This window comes from Saccoglossus kowalevskii, chromosome 5 (genome assembly GCF_978046115.1).
Source record: "Saccoglossus kowalevskii chromosome 5, keSacKowa6.1, whole genome shotgun sequence".
NCBI classification, from domain to species: domain Eukaryota; kingdom Metazoa; phylum Hemichordata; class Enteropneusta; family Harrimaniidae; genus Saccoglossus; species Saccoglossus kowalevskii.
In genome coordinates this window covers 34,838,699-34,850,146 of record NC_140645.1, presented here as the reverse complement: position 1 = coordinate 34,850,146, position 11,448 = coordinate 34,838,699, and the positions used below count along the sequence as shown (strand labels likewise).

Sequence of the window (11,448 nt, the reverse complement as noted above, 5' to 3'; positions counted from 1 at the left end):
TCTGAAAAACAATGTAAAATCATTAGTCCACCACTCATGTTTTTTGTGAAATATTAAAATACTTGTATAATGTATTTCAAGTTATTGATGGGAAAACACTTTGGACAATTCATTACCCTAAACAATTACATGAACTTTGTTTTCTTTTTACTGTAAAGTACTTTATTTTCGCTTGGAATTAATTTTCGCTATTTTCGCTGCTGAAGGAGTGATTCAGTGAAAATAAAATCCAGCGAATATACCTTTTTTCCTATATTCTACATGCAACTTACCATTTTCCAAAAATCAGTGAAAATAAATTCCATACAAAATACCCAGAAAGTCTTTTCAGCGAAAATGAATTCCAGTGAAAATAAATTATTTCACAGTATTGTGTTGTAACAAGGTCTTTTGTTTTGTGTCAATGTAAAGTGCAAAAATGTGCAGCATGAAATATGGGAGAAGTGTATCGGAAATCATGTTGAGGTACAATAATAAATATATGTATTCCTACAATAAAAATAGTTGAATACTTTACAGGAAATACTACACATGGGCTGGTGTTTGTTAGAAAACTAAACAATGCACCAATCAACATAAACAAAGAAAACCATTAGGAACAGGATGTACTAGCTGTGTTAGTGTATGTACATCCATTGTATAAGCCATCACAGTGAAAAAAACCTTCTAAATCTTAAAGATGGATTTCTCAGTTCACTTTATGTTCACTGATTTTTTATGTTACTTTATGTTCTGTCATTTTGGTACATTCTTTTTTGCAAAGATAACAATTTTGAGTCAAGTTTGGTTCTAATATTTTACCCTTTGTCCAGTAGACTGTTTGGGGTGGCAATGTGTCAGACTTGGAGTTTGTTTATGTTTGGTCTTAGGGTAGAACTTTTAATCAAACAAACCAGACCTGGAAGTCCAATCTAAATTTTACCTAATAAGCATTGCGAAATGTTACCTTGTATTTTATGTCAGTTGATCTATTTTGTTCAACTGTAAATACTTATGAATATATCCGCTGGCTTACAGGCATGTTGATTATTGTGCAAGTTCAGAAAGTAAGACGTTATGAGTGTTGCAGTACATGAGTGCCAGGATGTGTGTCTGCTACCAGGTTCAAATGATTACGTAATACAGGTACAAAAGACGTGTTGAAATAAATTATCAAAATTAACCCCGGTGGTTCTAGAAAATATTTTAACAACTTACCTAAGGAGGGTACAGAGAAATTTGCGCCATTCATCGGCTGAAGGGGATGTCTTGGTGTGGAAAACCTTGGTTCCAAGTCTGTGAACTGCAGTGACCGAGACATGGAATTTGAATTAACTTGAGGTAGATTGTCGTTTCGCGGGCATGTTGTACTTGTAGTTGGGTAAAATGAACCCGAGTTATTAAAACTTGAACTGCTGGAAGCTGATATAAAACTTGGCTCGAGAGATTGCAATGGCTGAGCAAAATTGTCGTCTAATATCTCACCACGAACATCTTCAGCAGACAAAGCAATACGACGACGAGATTGATAACTCATGTTGAATATGAGTGGAAACGGAGCACTAGTGATAACAGTTGAAGTAATACGTATATAAAGTTGGTTACTCGGCAAGTAAACATTATATAACCTTCAACCTTCTGGTCGTTGGTGGCGCAAGACAAAGTCCACCTAGGTGTGCAGTAATTATACCCTTCTAAAAAAATACATGCCATACTTTGCGTTGTTTGTTTATTTCATAGCAAATGTATATATTAAAGCATGATATTAAAACAGCATGATATTCAAATCAAACCAAAACGTTTTTTCTGCAACGGTTTTACTAGAATTAGAACGTCTGCGAACACCAGTGACGGCAAGTTAAGGTGCTTCTTCATTCTTATCACGTGATCATAAGTTTTCGCTCGCGAGAGGCTTGTCAACATCCTGTCTGCATTTTCGTCCAATGATCCCGGCTTCAGTTAAATTTTAGACTTCCTTGTGACTTCGATCAGTTTTATGCAAGTTTATGAAGAATGTCATCCAAAGCTCCTGGCGAAGGGTCCCAGCATTGGCTAAGACAATGTGGTCATTGTTCAAAGTTTATGGGGAAATCGTCATAACTCGTATTACAACCATAAACGAATTTATTTTGCTCCGTACGGCCATTGGGTAGATGAAAATGGAGAACCGACACAGTTAAAGAAAGGTAAGACCATCTAACCATGGACGTACTAACATTGTTAGTATGTCCATGATCTAACTCACATGCAACTTTGTATACTGTTCATGGAAGCAAACACAATTATTCTCGTGTTTTTATTGACAGCCAGTCGTGCTGAAGGCACTCTAAGATGAGATAAGATAAGATAATTCTTTATTACAACATTATAGAATGAATTACAAATCTATTTTGGTTTATAAAATTTAATAAAGGTGTTAAAATAAACATAAGTTAAATATCTAAAATCTACTACAATACTTTACATTAGGTGGTTTTCTATAATGGTATTTGCTGTTTTTATAAATTTGATGAGCCATGTTAGTAAATATTTGTTGTTTGTATTCAATATATGTATGAATTTTTCTGTGTTTGTACAGTGTTGAAAATTGTTAATTTTCTTTGAAAAATGTGAATATAACAACTCTGTGTAAAGTTTACATTTTGTGATGTAATGAATTTCATCCTCAAGTAGGTTACATTTAGTACATTTTCTGTCTTCTGTTTTTATTTTTGGTCTTTTGTGCCTTCCCATCTCGATTTTAGTTTATGGGCACTCAGTCTCAATTTTGCTAATAGACCAATGTTTTCTTTATTATCAAGGATTTTAATGTACGGTTCAGTATTTATATTTTTCTTCAGTAATGTATAAGTTCTTAGTTTTGAATCTAAGAACTTATACATTACTGAAGAAAAATATACAGGTCTGTGAATATACATTTTCCTATTTATTAAAATCTTAATACTATCAGTCACTGCTTCCTTCGGATAATGTGGATAGTTCACGTGTATATTTGAGAAAGTAAGTAATTGAAAAAATAGTATTTTCGGACTCTTTAACCAAAATACTTCTATTAATTGTGCTAGCTTGTTTTGACAGTGCACAGGAAATATCACACATGTGTCCTCGAACATGTAGATTTGGGATAGATACTTGATAGATATATATAAAGTTTATATATATCTATCAAGTATCTATCCCAAATCTGCATAAAACGATACATTTAAATAGGTAGAGTAATTCAATCTTTCCCACATATTGCAGTAAGTTTAGGAGTATTTCTTTATATTCTCCAAGACAAGCCTACGTCACAAACTGGTCAAAATCCCCCAAACATTGCCAGCAACCAATCACAGACTAGCTTAAACAATAGCTTTCCCTGACGATAATACTTAGCAACGTTATTTCCCCCACGCTAACTTGAAAAATCTTTTGTTTTTGTCTAGTTTCCGTTTCCGGTCTGTCTTACAGAATTATTGTATAAGTGAACATGTAGCACACCTCCCGAGTATCTAAAACAATAGATGGTTCCTTTATACAACTTGTCAATTACAAAACAAAACATCACAGGAAATGACACACCAAGGTGTTTGTCTCACTTGATAAAACCACAGTCCTGTGATGAAACTGTACTATGATTGTCCCCCCCCATACTTGTTGTAACGATGTAATTTACATATCACCCCAAAAACATCCATGTATGCAGGGCTAACTAACACCCAAATTGGCCTTTTCATAACTTTTAACAAGCTTCATACACTGGGGGGGGTGTAATAACTTCAGTAAAATAATATTTTTCCTACTTCCTCTCATCCTACTTACTACAAATGTGAGAGTCCCTTGATTTTATGTAACCAAGCCTCATTACCAACAGCTTATTTGGTGTTTATGTTTATGGGGATAAAATAGAAAGTCAATTTTCAGTTATTTTCTTTTTTTTACTAAAATTTCACACAAATTATTAGGGTTTGTAAGCAAAAAAAGTCATTCCGTTTGTCTACCTGTAGCTTTATATAAGTTGTTTAAATAAAATTGGATAAGCAAATAATTATAAACAAATGAAGCATTGCAGGTTCAATTTTTAGCAGATCCACCAGGGTCAAAATTTACAGCAGCATACCTTTGCTTCAGCTTACTATTAATTAATATTAATTTATTTATGCATTTATAATGATCTATTTCCCCATTTAACTAAATTTCAGGTTCCAGTACATCTACTCCTTTGTCCACAACTGATGAAACCTACATGTATTTACCCGTACAATCAAACTCCAATGATTGTTTACAACACGACAAATCTTACCCGAAGTATGAAACCTCAAGGTGATCTATATTTATTTATTTATTTTTGTTATTTTTTTTTACTAATTTTCAAAGTTGGTGATGTTTCATGGTCCAATCAATCTTGGACCTATAGTTCTACAAATTACATCAGCCATGGAGGTAAAAAAGGAGAGAACATTATTGTTATTTCCCTGTACCATGGTCATTGGTACATGTAGTTTATTTGCTAGCACACAATATAAAATAATTGAGTGTGATCTGTTTTAATCCTTAGTAAACACCATTATTTTTTTCTGCTGTTAGCTCCATATGCCTACAAAAAATCCTGTACAATAATCAATGATTTTCACCATTTATGTGCTTGCATTCACAAATATTAAAAGTGCAGTCTGAGAAAGAAATTAACACAGATACTGAATATATTTGAAAAAAAACAGTCTGCCAATAATTGATGAAGTTACACTTATGCAATCAGCCTCATAATGTAGGTATGGCCATGTCACACTGTTTCTAAACTAGTTTTGAGAAGTTCTAAAGACAAGTTGGGCAATTTACATGTAGTTTAATATTGGTGGGATGGTATCACTTGGTGGAATTATATTTACTGTGTGCTTGTTTCATTATCTGCAGATAAGATTCTTACTTGTGAGTATAATATTTGTTATTTAATAGAAACCATGGGAATCATGAAGGTGATTATGAAGACAGTTCAACTGATGATGAAAGTAATAATGAATACAATGAAGATTTCTGTGAAAAAACACAAAATAATTCTCATTGTATAAATGTAAGTGAACCAATTTTATTTACATTTGTTGCTGGTCACATTGATAATTTTCATTTAAATTTAATACAAATTACCATAATGTGAAGATGTGTTCTCAAAGAATCAGTATTTCTAGTTAAATTTTCTAATGTTAACTCCAATTGAAAAACTAAAATTTGTCAAAATTGCATGCGGTGGATACAAATTTACTTCCCAAGGGAATAATTTGTGCTAATATCTTACTGAGTCCAAGGAGATGTGTCAAAATCAACCTTTATTAATAATTGTTTACCAGTAGCATTTAATTTGCTTGTTCTTTAAAAATACTGCCTATTGATGGACTAATTATTACATTTCTTGCAAATTTAGATTGGAGAGGGGGGACTTACACATGTACATCCATGGTATGGGTATAGTTATTAAAGCAAGACCTGAACACCACTTTATGAATAACGCAGTCCAAATGTGCAAAGTAGCATTTGATTATTTATTTACATGTATTTGTAGCGTTACTTTGGTTAAACTAACAATAAAACTCATTTTATTTTATTAAAAAATGCAGTGCAGAAGTACTACATTACATCTGTAATTCAAGTTTGGTTCACCAACTTTTCACTATGCGCCACCAAAATTGAAAACTGATGGTTCACTGGTATGAAAATTGAATTATGTTCCATCTCCTTGTGAGGACCACTATTTAGTGTACCAGTACAATAATTCCCTATCTTCTTTCACTCACAATTTATTAAATATAGCAATCTTTATTATTAATTGCTCAGGACATGCAGCAGAAGTATAACGGGGAAGTTGTTGATACAGCCGAAGTATGGAGTGATGATGCTGACATCTTTGAAGCAAGGCAATTTAATGAACCAAGTGGTCTTTCAAATGACCCATGCTGTGAGAGTGAAGATAATGCACAAATGAAGTATTCTCCTCTGATGACCACAATGTTTCTGTTTCTTTTTGCCTGGCAAAAGATACATGGGGTTTCTGATCGTGGTATTCAATGTCTAGTAACATTTGTGAAGAAACTTTTGCCGACAATTGCATCAATATTTAGCATTCAGCATTTGAAAGAGTTTAGCGAGATTTTACCAGGCACATTATTTACTATACGCAAATTTCTGGGTATTCATAGAGATGCGTTCATGCAGTATGTAGTGTGTTCTAAGTGCCATACCAATTATTCGTTTGAAAGCTGCTACAAGGTTCTGCCTAATGGAAAAAAGGTATCACTGAAGTGTTCACATGTGTCATTTCCTCACCATCCTCATCGGTCAAAGCGGAAACCATGTGGAGAAACACTACTAAAAAAAGTAACAGGGCAGAATAAGCAAGAGTACCTCTATCCAAAAAAAGTATTTTGTTATCGAAGCCTGATTGAATCTCTTCAAACATTTGTTCGAAGACCAGGTTTTGTGGAGGATTGTAACAGATGGCAATCACGACAAACTAAGGAAAACACAATGGCAGATGTTTATGATGGAAGAGTTTGGAAAGACTTTCAGAATGAGGGATTTTTGACAGCAAGTTCAACATCAGTTTAACATTAAATGTAGACTGGTTTCAGCCTTTTGACCATACACCACATTCTGTTGGTGCAAAGTATGCTGTTATCAATAATTTACCACGTGATAAAAGGTTCAATCCTGAGAACCTTATTCTAATTGGTTTGTTGCCTGGACCGAAAGAGCCCAAGAAACATATGAACTCTTACCTTGAACCACTTGTTAAAGAATTGCAGCAGTTACAAGTTGGGGTGAAATTAAATGACTGTTCAAGACTTGGCAACATCTATCAAGCAATTATCATGTGCATTTCTAGTGACATACCAGCTACCCGTAAATGTGGTGGATTTGTTGGACATGGTGCATTGAAAGGTTAGTATTGTCTAAATCTGTCTAAACTACTGTAGAAACATTTAATTTCGCGTGTGTTTAATTTTGTGGTTTTGAGCTGTACAAGGATTTCGGGGTATTTAAATTTCACGGATTTTCTAAAAATAAAACAGAGGGTCACACCGCATGAAGCAGTCAGTCAATGTCTTGTTGATTTCCGACACGTGCAGCCTCCAACAAAACAGTTATTTCCTGCACGCCTACCAGTATTACACAACAACTATTTGCAGCTCATTGCAGTCTGGCACCTATTTACTGTATTTTAAATACTAAGTAAATAACCTGTTTGCAGACGGTCTAGAAAGTTATACAAAAACTATCATCCTTTGAAAACATCAGTGTTAACCATTGATCAACGGAAAAATGTCCATACAAATCAATCAGTGGTTCATAAAAAAAAATCACTTGATGACAAAACATTCTCATATATTTAATGTAATATGAATTTACTATTTTTTTTATTGGTAAGTAATAATGAAAGTATATTCTAAAAGAAGTTTCAAATAAATACAAACGCAACTGCATTACTCAATAGCAATTGATTATGGTTGCGCAATCCGGTCATGCTGCTTATTAATAATGTACAAAAAGTAAATTTGTTGAATTGTTATGAAATGCAAGTAAAATTCAACTTAGTTTCACCGTAAGCGAATGATTCCGATCGCATGTAAATGCTCGATGCGATACAATATTCACCATTTTTGTTTCCAACAAGTTGACCTGATAGGTCAAATTGCTAAACAACCAATCAAAATGTTGGATGATGCCAACGTGTTCAAATTACCTTAGCTCATTTGAATATATTAATGTTAATGAACGCAACACGGAAGAGATTTGCTGATGTTTTAGTACGATCTTTACCTTTGATTTTGAAAACGGTATGATTTGTTTTTAAAATCAAGAAATTAGTTTTCGAAGATAAACTGAACTTTTGAAAACTAATTTAACATTGTTTACGGTGATAACAGCTCATTGTCAAAATAAAGCTTTACCTGTTCATGATAAACACAATAAACATTGTACTCTTGAATAGATGTCAATGACTACGGTAAAACTTGTAAGATCAGGAGTGAGTGTTGGTTGACTTGGGTATTGTGTGTTCTACATTCCAACATTCTACATTTCGCATGGTTTTAATTTTGTGCTTTTGGACTCTTCGCGAAATTAAAACCACGCGAATAATTTATACTTCTATAGTAATTTGGTTTACATCACAAGACCTTATTTAAAAAGAATGACCCACTACAAAAATTACAGTAAATTTGTTTCTTATACATGTATCTCCTTTTTATCTCCTTTTTTTTTGCAGTAAATGCTTGAAAGATTTTCCACGAATGGCATTTGGAGAAAAGGCAAACTATGCTGATTTCAACACAGAGAACTTTCCAATAAGGGATGATAATGACCACAAATGTTATGCATTTCAAACCCTTCAGGCAAAGACACTTGTGGAACAAATGAAAATTGAACGAACATATGGAGCTCGATGATCCCATCTAAACTACCTCAATTATTTTCTACCAGTAAGATTCCATGTTGTGGACCCAATGCACAATTTGTTGCTTGGCACAGCAAAACATATGACAAAAACATTGACAGAGATGGGAATTCTGAACTCTGAGAATATGGAAAAGATTCAAGAGCGAATGGATAAAATGAGTGTTCCATCTAATATTGGAAGAATCCCTAGTAAAATTGCTGCCGGGTTCTCGTCATTCACAGCAGACCAGTGGAAAAACTGGGTTTGTGTTTATTCCCTCTTTGCTCTTAAGGATATGATACCCGATGAACATTTTAACTGTTGGCAGTTATTTGTTGAAGCTTGTAGGATGCTGTGTACTCTCACAATCACCACTGAAGATGCATGCAAGGCTGATAACATTCTAAAAGAATTCTGTAGTTCATTTGCTAGGATATATGGTGACGATAAATGCACAATTAACATGCATATGCACATGCATTTGAAGGAATGCATTTTTGACTATGGTCCCATATATGGATTTTTGTGTTTTTCTTTTGAACGATTCAATGGGATTCTGGGATCGTATGCCAACAACAATCATGCTATCACTGTACAATTCATGAGAAAATTTCTACAAGGGCAGCAGATAACAGATATACAATTTCCTACTGAATATAGCTCTGTTGGAAATATCCTGGAGTCAGAGAATTGCAGAGGAACTTTATCCCAAATGCATTCCGTTGAACTCGACAGTTCAGTTCAATTCACATGTACTAGTGGAAATTCTGGTTTAAGTAACTGTAACTTTTCAGAGAATGACAAGATCATATCAATACCACCAGTTTGTAGTTACAATTTTGATCAGTTGGAAGTTTTATCACTTAATGAAATGTATGCTAGTATGTATCCATTCTATTCATGCACAGTGCTTCAACTTGCTGAGCAGTTTAAGAGAGTTAGGTACTGTAGTAACGTATATTCTGTACATAATTCTAGAGGGGAGAGCAGCTCTTGTATTTATGCCAAATGGGTTGGTTCTGAGCGTATAAGGGGCATTTGCAAGATAGATGCAAATGCACACCCAAGACCTGGGATAATTACAAGGTTTGTCAGAAGTGAAGTAATGTTGCGAAGTGAAAATAACAAAAAACGACGCATTTCTCACATCCTTGCAATGGTGTCATGGTATAGAGCACATCCCGTGCATCAATACTATGGTGGCCATGTTGAAGTGTGGGGGACAGATTTTGAACTTTTAGATGGGGCAGCATTTATTCCTGTACAACGTATCATGGGACATTGCATCTCTGTGAAACACAATATTTGTTTTCCCTACTGTAGGTCCGAAGGAGAAAATGTTAATGTTGTCATACCGTCCATACCTGTTTATCAGTAGGAAATCGCAATGACAACTTGTTTTAGGATTTAAAAAGCATGTTAAACTGTTACAGCTAGTGTCAGAATAAACAACCATCTTCTTGCCAATCTTACTGTTTTGGCTTTGTCTTGAATGGTTGAAAAAGTAAAATATTATAATATCTAATGTTCCAATATATTTGATGTTGCTCAAATATTAATTTACATGTATACTTTGGTGTTGGAAGTGTTCATTTCCGCTCTTGTGCATACGTTCAAAACACAATGGAAGTAGACATGCCAACTTTTAACATGTTTTAATTGTCACTGACAAATGCATGTATGATTTGACAATTGCTTTAAAATGTAAGCATTTTTGTGTATATACTGGTTGATATTATTGTGTATCTGCTCTTGTTTATAAATAATTTATTTCCAATAAATATAATTTCTCTATAATTTTTTTTGTGTGTTTTATAATTATCAAAAATTATGTATAGGTACCATTTGATGTACTAGTATTCCATGTATTCTCAACCTTGTCATTGGCACGAAAATGTCCCCAATAGAACACTAATTTCTGCCCCCCCCCCCCCACCAAAGTATTTCTGCTAGCCAAATTTTTTTTTGACTGAGAATATCTTCCCCAAAATTGAACCCAGGGTCTAGTCTTCAACACTCTGCTACAGCATTTATCAAATAATTGTTCGCTAATTCCTTCCTGTAAATATTTATAGAAGAGTTGCTGTTATTGGCTGTTACTTTCACAATATTTGAACGAGGCAAAGTAATGTGCATTGGATCAGATTCTTGCGGCTTTGCAATTACCAAAACTACCAACAAATAAATACAAATAAACTACAATTAAATTAAAAAACAAACTGGGAATTATTTCAGTCAGATTGTCTATAGAAGTACAGCTAATTAGAGGCCATCAGGCTTAAACCCCTTATCAATGGAAAACTGCTTTATTCTACTCCCTACTATTTTCCGCACCAGGAACTCTTTGATTGAAATGTGCTTTGTAGTAATTTTGATTGGTTGTCTTTTTTATTTTATGAACAATGGTCATAAAGTTCCAAGCTGACTAATCTGAAAGTTGACATATGAATACCCCATGAATATTCAGCATTTAGTACACCCATCACAACTTGTGCTACAGATAAAGTTGTTTCTGAAAATTTGGTACCAAATGCAGATGGTTTGTTTGACAAACCATTGTTGCCCATTCCCCTTTAATAACCATCATGTGAGATCTTATTTGCTTGCATGTGCTATGCGCTGACACAAAAAACATGAAAATACTGTAGAGTTGTACAGTGTGTGTGTTTTAAGACTGTATTTGTCTGTATCTGTTGAATACATGCTAATACACAAAACATAAATACATGAGAATACTGTCCATTGTATTGTTTGTATTTTCTATAATGTATTTGTCTGTATTTGGTGAATACACACTAATACTCAAAACATAAATACATAAACAATACACACACTAATACACATGGTATACACAGGATATATTTACCTGTATTTATCATGTATTGACAATGTATTAAAGAAGTGCAAATACATATGTATACAGCCGCAAATACAGAAAATGTATTTCCAATTGGTGTATTGCTATGTATCTGTATGTATGTATTAGTATTTACTGTAAATACACCTACAAATAAAGATCTGTATATATCTGTATTTTAGCCATTTCACGCAGTGTTACA

General features: G+C 33.8%; 1 pseudogene across 1 annotated transcript; it reads left to right on the top strand.

Moving 5' to 3' along the window:
• The first annotated feature begins 3,227 nt into the window (after window positions 1-3,227).
• On the top strand, window positions 3,228-10,186 carry LOC144344902 (uncharacterized; annotated as a pseudogene). The gene is made up of 3 exons (XR_014929572.1): window positions 3,228-4,281; window positions 5,788-6,892; window positions 8,213-10,186. The product of XR_014929572.1 is annotated as an uncharacterized LOC144344902 (transcript).
• The last annotated feature ends 1,262 nt before the right edge of the window (window positions 10,187-11,448 follow it).